The sequence below is a fragment of the Triturus cristatus genome, chromosome 1_1, assembly GCF_964204655.1.
Source record: "Triturus cristatus chromosome 1_1, aTriCri1.1, whole genome shotgun sequence".
Lineage (NCBI taxonomy): Eukaryota > Metazoa > Chordata > Amphibia > Caudata > Salamandridae > Triturus > Triturus cristatus.
The window spans coordinates 831,058,752-831,066,943 of NC_140579.1; positions in this window are offsets into that span (position 1 = coordinate 831,058,752).

The following is an 8,192-nucleotide window of genomic DNA, read 5'->3' on the forward strand; positions in this document are numbered from 1 at the left end:
AGAAGGCATTGCCATTTATAATGCCAATAGCTTAAGCTCTCACAAATGCGAGACCTATTGCATTGCAAATGCTTGTTTTGTTAGGCTCCGGGAGATTAAGTGATATGCCCAGGATCACAGTATTTTCAGCCTCCCTGCCGAGGCTCGAACCAGATACCCATCTCCGAGGTCGACCATATGCCTTTACCACGCATGCCATGACAACGCAAAGGCGTGCACGGTGAATGCATAAAGTTTGTAAAAGTGTTTATGGTAAATATATATATATTTTTTAATATGATATGTATATATATATATTTAATTTTTTTTTTTTTTTTTTAAACTTAAAACCAAAAAAGGCCTTTTTTATCCCAATAACTAAACACCCCTAACATTGTTAAATTACCCATACCACCCCAATACCCATGCCCACTAAAATCTTAAATTACCCTTGGCACCCCAAATCCACCCTGAAATCTAAAACACACCCTGACCACTAACAATACCCCTACACTCCCAATCCCACCCTGAACCCTTAAACTACCCTAGCACCCCAAAACCTAAACTGAACCCTGTACACTAAAATTACCCTGAGCACCCCAAAAACAAAACACACCCTGATCCCTAAATTTTCTACTACACCCCAAACCTAAAGCCACCCTGAACCCTAAAAATCCCCCAGCACCTCTAAACCCAAACACACCCTGAACCCTAAAAATTCCCCTACACCCCAAAACCCTAACCCATCATGCCACTTAAAAATACCCCAGCACCCCAAAAACTAAACCCACCCTGAACCCTAAAAATACCCCAGCACCCCAAAACCCAAACATACCCTTAACCCTAAAATTAGCCATGACCACTAAAAATAAACCTGCACCCCAAAACCTACAACGACCCTGAACCCTAAAAATACCCCTGCACCCCAAAACCTAAACCCACCCTGAACCCCAAAAATACCCTGGGCACCCCAAAACCCAAACATGCCCTTAACCCTAAAACTACCCCTGACAACTAAAAATAAACCTGCACCCCAAAACCTAAACCCTAAAAATACCCCTGCACCCTAAAACCTAAACCCACCCTGAACCCTGAAAATACCCCAGCATCCCAAAACCCAAACATGCCCTTAACCCGAAAATTACTCCTGACCACTAAAAATAAACCTGCACCCCAAAACCTAAACCCACCCTGAACCCTAAAAATACCCCTGCACCCCAAAATCTAAACCCACCCTGAACCCTAAAAATACCCAGACACCCCAAAACCTAAACCCACCCTGAACCCTATAAATACCCCAGCACCCCAAACGCCTTAACCCTAAAATTACCCCTGAACCCCAAAACATATAACCCTACACTCCAAAACCCAAACCCTATACATACCTTACACTTACATATAAATCACATATTTGGATGTTTATTTTCAAATCATCAAGCACAATTGGATCTTATGAAGTAATCACATACTCATTCTTAAATCCTCCTGAAGGCATCAGGAATAGTCACACCTTGTGAAGTCATCGCATACTCATTCTTAAGTCTTCCCGAAGTCATCAGGAATAGTCACACCTTGTGAAGTCATCGCATACTCATTCTTAAATCCTCCTGAAGTCATCAGGAATAGTCACACCTTGTGAAGTCATCAGATGCTCATTTTGAAGTCATCCACAAGTCATCGAGCTCAAGTTTCTAAACTCTGCTGATGACTTCAAGAGCTTGATGATGTCTGATGATGTGAAAATGACTTCTAGAGTAGTTGGATGATCATCCAATGACTCTGGGATTGCTTCTAAAGTAATCCTGTTTGACCTGGGATGTGCATCACGTAGCAAGGGTATTAAAGTACCAGAAAGGTAAAGACATAAATCAAGAATAGCACGTACCCTCTCCTAAAAATAAATGGGCCGCAACAGCGTAACGTCTCGCAGCTTGGGGAGATAACTGAATAAGAGGATAATGCAGAGTTTAGGAAAGAATCAATATACCATCGAGTCCAAAGTTCCGGCAAGACTTACCAGGAGGTAGAAGTCAAACCGACTCACCGTGGCTCCCTCGTAGAGGCGTCCGTAAACCTGTCGCTCGATCAGGTCACGCTGGTGAAAACTACTTCCTCGGGCAGGGTTTAAAAACAAGGACGGCACTTCAGCGTTGGTGGGGAGGCAGAAGCGTGCTGATGCAGCGCACAGTGATGTGTGCAAAAATATCGGTGCATCCTAGCGGCCATCTTGGAGTGGATAGAAGGGGCCTAAAGGAAGTGTACTGGAAGACCAGTAAACGTACCGAGGAAAAAAGTTTAAAAGAGGTCAATTTACGCGCATATTCAATAATGAAATTAAGCGCATAATGCAACTGGATAGTGTAGTATGTTGACGGACAGACAGACCGAAAACGTGCTGAGTGCTTGACCTAGGGAAAATGTCGGCCATCTTGAAGGTTTTCAGGGGATATAGAAGTTCGTGCCTGACAGAAAGGTGTTAGTAAGTGCAAGGACTAAGCTGGTTGATGATATCGGTAGTAAGGAATAGTGACCTGGGGTTGGAGTCTGAATAAAGGGAGTGACCTTCTGACAGGGTCCTATACTGTGATTCAAAAATATGGTTCAAGAATATGGATGCCGATACTTTTAGGACGGGGTTCAGTTGCTTAATGTGTGTTCATATTAGTATAAAAAAAATATAAAAAAAATAAAATAAAGTAAAAATGAAAATTAGGTGGTGTGGTATGTTAATGTTACGTCTGTATTACTATGGTTACGGTTGTATGATGCAGGTATAGTTCTAGAATGGAGGAGATAGAGTTCAGTTAGAGAAGGATGCTGTGAACGAAGGATGTACCTGCTTGCTCCATTAAACTACTTATCTTCATGAATCATTCGTGGAGTATTATTACAATGGCGACGATCGGGATTTCAAGTTAAACTGGAACTCGTAAATAGGAATACTCCTCCCTTGAAGTTTCTTAAATTTTTTTTTAACGGCAAGTTACAGAAACAATTACCCTGAGGAGGAGAATTAATGTCGAACATTGAGCGGATAACAAGGAGTAAGCAGAGAAGAAAATACCGCTCAAGCAATCAAGCAATATACAAGGAAATTTTGTTTTGCTGACAGGAACCGAATTTTGAACTTCCACATAAAGGAATTATAACATGATGTATCCGTGAACTTAAGGAATGAGGAAGCAACGTGTGTATTCGGCAACATCTTGAAAAATACGTTCTCACCGTGAAAATCAAGTAAATTGCAGAGACAGCGTAAGTGCATCCTTTAAAGAAGGCAACGTTCCAAAGCCGATGTTCAGCGTACAGACTCCGCAACGAGGGAAGAACGTTTCAACTTCTCACGTGAGTCAGAGTCTGTTAAGTAGCGCGTGAATGAGACGACTACTCCGGTTGCCTTAGAGGATGGACACTGACGTCTCCACGCGTCGCGCAACGTAACCTTAAGGAGCCGCCATCTTGGATTTTTTTTTTCATCGAGAATACACGCGAAAATGATCAGATAAGCAGGAAGCAGTCACAAGACAGGTATCGTTAACCATAACGCTACTGTACTGCATTCTGGAAGAAACTTTGGTATATTCTCAGTTTAAAAGAGTATTTTTTTTTTGACATTTGGGTGCAAATATATAATCCAGTAACCTTACACTGCACTTCACCAATAATCACAATGGCAAACCAAGGATGTGGACTTGGACTTCCAGTTCCATTTTTGACTCGTCCTGGTGAGCCTGCATTAAAGTGGCTTGACTGGAAGGAATACTTTTTGAACTATATTTCTGCTCTAGAGGAAGAAAATGAGGAGGAATTCACAGCTTCAAGGAAAAAGAAAATGCTTTTGCACAGTTTAGGACCCGAAGGCTCAAGAATTTATTATCAGATGGAAAAAAAGTCTGATGTAAATGCGAATGTATTTCTAGATGCTTTACAGGACTTAGATACTTACTATCAACCTACAGTATGTGTAGGAATTAATAGATATGAATTTTTTCAACGCAAACAACAAAAAAATGAATCTGTAGAAGATTATGTTTCTGCGTTGAAAAAACTGTCTGTAAATTGTCAATTTGAGAATTTACATGATAGTTTTATTAGAGATCAATTGGTAATGCATTCTAATAACAGTGCCATACAAGAAAAATTATGGGTCTGTGGGGATTCTCCTTTGAATGAAATTATAGCCATTGTTAAAAAAGGTGAGATGTCAAAAAGATGTGCACAGATGGCATTAAAAAAGAATGAAGAGAATAGTGTAGTAGGAAAAATATCTACTAGTAAAACTAATATAAAAAAAATAGAGAAGAATAGTTACAAAGATGCTGATAAGAGAACGAGTGGTTATAACAAAAGTGAGCATGAAGACAACAGGATAACTTGTTACAGGTGTGGTTATAAGGGCCATACTGCCAGAGACAAGTGGTGCCCAGCCATGAAATCTAAATGTAGTTATTGTGGGATGTTTGGCCATTTCACTAAGGCATGTAGAAGGAGAATTAACAAAAATAGTAAAACATATGTAAAGTGCATCAATGAGGCCAAAGGTGTAGAGGAGGAAGAGAATGTTGATTCCACTGATGAAGAAATATTGTGCATTGAGGATTGTGAAGAATTTGACAATGTAATTATGAATGTAGGACTAAAAAAGAAGAAGAAACCTGTATGTGTGATAAATATCGGTGGTATTGACTTACAAATAGTTCCTGATTCTGGTTCACCGTATACCATCATACAAAGAACAGTATGGGAAGAAAAATTTGAAAAAGTTATTAAGCAAGAACTAAGAGCTCCAGATATACAACCAGTAACATACACTGGTGAGAAGATTCCTATGGTAGGTTTTGTAGAGCTGATATTCAAGTTTAAGGATAGGAGCACAACAGGGAAGTTATATGTGGCAGAAAAAGGTCCATCCGTGCTAGGTTGGATGGACCAAGGTGATCTAGGCATAATACTCAACCCCAATAGTGAAGATCAAGTTATGTTATTGGATGAATCAGAAAAAGGCTTGGTAGATGACATAGTTAAACAGTTCCCGAAAGTATTTTCAGGAGATGTTGGGAAATTGGAAGGCTTTGTACACAAGATTGTACTTAAGAAAGACGCCATACCAGTCATGCATAGAGCCAGGAACATTCCTATTGGTATTAGAGAAGGGGTAATGAAAGAACTAGACCAATTAGAAAAAAAAGGAATAATTGAACCAATAGAATGCGCAGAATGGATCGCCCCTTTGGTGGTAGCACGCAAACCGGATGGACGTTTGCGTCTATGTATTGACTTAAGAGACCTTAATAAAAATATCGTAGTTGATAAGTTTCCATTGCCCAGAATAGACGAATTATTGGCCCAATCGAAAAATATAAAATATTTTTCCACAATCGATTTAAAATCTGCGTACCACCAGGTTCAATTACATGACAGCAGTAGAAGTCTGACTGCCTTTATAACTCCTTTTGGATGTTATAGATTTGTACGAATGCCTTTCGGGTTGGCTTCTGCTGCTGCCGTGTTTCAAAGGCTTATGCATAAAATGTTTAAGGGATTAAAGGGCGTTATATACTTCCAAGATGACATCTTAATAATGGGACGAGACAAACAGGAGCATGATGTAAGACTTAATTCGGTACTATCAAAATTGGCAGAGAAAGGGTTGACAGCGGAAATCAAAAAATGCAAATTTAGGATGAAATCTGTCACTTATTTGGGACATGAAGTGGGAGGTGATGGTATTTCACCGAAGAAGAGTTTAATTGAAGCTATCGAAAATGCTCCTTCTCCCAAATCAAAGGATGATTTAAGATCATTTTTGGGGATGGCGGAATTTTACGCAAAATTCGTAAAAAACTTTGCCACCAAAACATATAATATGAGGCAACTGTTGAAATTAAAAAGGGAATTTATTTGGAACGATGATCTGGAACGTGATTTCAATAGTGTAAAGAATGATTTACACTCTGCTCTTCCCCTTCAAGCCTTCGACACCTTGTCACCAACCATAATTACGACAGATGCTAGTGGGAAAGGTCTGGGAGCAGTACTGTCTCAAGTAAATGAGAATGGTGAAGAGATAACCATCTCATTTGCATCTCGTTCTCTTTCACCGTCAGAGGAAAAATATTCCGTAATAGAGAAAGAAATGTTGGCAACAATATGGGCAATGGAAAAATTTAGACAGTTTGTATGGGGTTCTAGTTTTAGGCTACGTACAGATCACAAACCGTTACTCAAAGTCTTAAATTCTGAAGGCATATACAAAGCCACGCCCAGGATAGCAAAGATGACCTTAAAACTTTTGGATTTTAACTACAAGGTAGAATATTTACCTGGTAAAAAGAACCAAGTGGCAGACTACTTGAGTAGATCTCCTTTGCCATATGAGAGTTTTGTACAAAATGATTGGGATGAGTTCAATGTAGCAGCAGTGTATGATGGATCCTCTGCTATTTCTAAAGAGGAATGGGACCGTGAATATTCACAAGATGAGTGTTTGAAGAATACGGCACGATTCATAACCGAAGGTTGGCCTACCAAAAAAGATATTCAAGGTGATTTAAGGGCATTTTGGGAGATACAATGTGAGTTATCTATAGATGATTCGGGGTATATTTGCAGGGGAGTTAGAGTCATAGTACCTTTAAAATTGAGATCAAGAATTTTAGAACTAAATCATGAAGGTCATCTCGGTATCTCTAAACTAAAAAGTAAACTGAAATCATCTTACTGGTGGCCAGGTATTGATCGTGATTCTGAGAGATGTGTAAGAGATTGTGTTATTTGTCAAGATTCTGATAAGTCACTTCGTATGCTAAGACCTTCACTAGGTGCAAAATCAATTCCCAATGGGCCGTGGGAAAACCTAAGTGTAGATTGGTTAGGTCCTATTGAGGGAGACGATGGTTCCAATGCATATGTTTTTGTTGTCATTGATGATTTCTCGAAATGGCCAAAGATAGAAGTGTATGAGACTTGTGACACAAAACATACTATTACATTTTTGGAAAGTTTATTCTTAAGAGAGGGGATTCCAAAGTTGATACGCAGTGACAATGGTCCACAATTTTCTTCTGACAAGTTTAAGAATTTTTTGGTAAGGAATGGAATTTGTGAAAAAAAGACTCCTGTTTACAATCCAGCGGGTAACGGTAGTGTAGAGAGGTTTAACAGGGTCATAATGGGAAGTGTACAAGCTTCATTAAAAGCTGGTAAAAACTGGAAAAAGGAACTGCTCAATACAGTTTGGGCATATAGGATTACGCCGACTGGTACTGGGTATAGTCCTTTTAGAATACTGCGTGGCAGAGAACCATTTTGTAAAGATAATGTGGCATGGTCTAACATGCAAATATATGGGAAATGGTCACCTGCATTGGTTAGGGCCAATTTAAGGAAAATGCAAGAGAATTACAAGACCAACTTTGACAGAACCCATGGTACTTTTGATTGTGCACTTAATGTGGGGGATTGGGTTAAGGTTAAATTGGCTAACAAGGTAAGAAAAGGGAAAAGTAAATTTTCAACACCGTTACGAGTAATTGCAACATATTCAAGATCTGCAAAATTGAGTGATGGGAAAATTTGGCACTATAATAGAATGTCAAAATGCAATGTTCAAACAGGAAAAACAATGGATACTGATGGTATGAAATCTGACATGAAATGGTTATGGGATGAAGTTCATGACACTGACATTGGGAATTGTAGCAATAGTTTGACACAGTCAAATGGTACAATTTCCAGTAGTAAACCAGGAACCTCAGGTGAGGGGTTGAGAACATCACGTGTTGGGAGAACGATTGTCATGCCATTAAAATATCGGAATTATGTTGTTAATAATGGAAAAGGGGAAAAGGATTGTTCATGAATTTAGTATAATTTATGATTATTGAATTATTTTATTTGTACTTAAGTGAAAATATGTTTAAGAACTTTTTGTAAATATATGTGTAACTCTTATCAATAATTAGTTAGGTTGTTGGAAAAGAGGGAGATGTGGTATGTTAATGTTACGTCTGTATTACTATGGTTACGGTTGTATGATGCAGGTATAGTTCTAGAATGGAGGAGATAGAGTTCAGTTAGAGAAGGATGCTGTGAACGAAGGATGTACCTGCTTGCTCCATTAAACTACTTATCTTCATGAATCATTCGTGGAGTATTATTACAGGTGGAGGATGACCCCATCGAGTGGACATTCATTGGAGATGGAGGTGCCA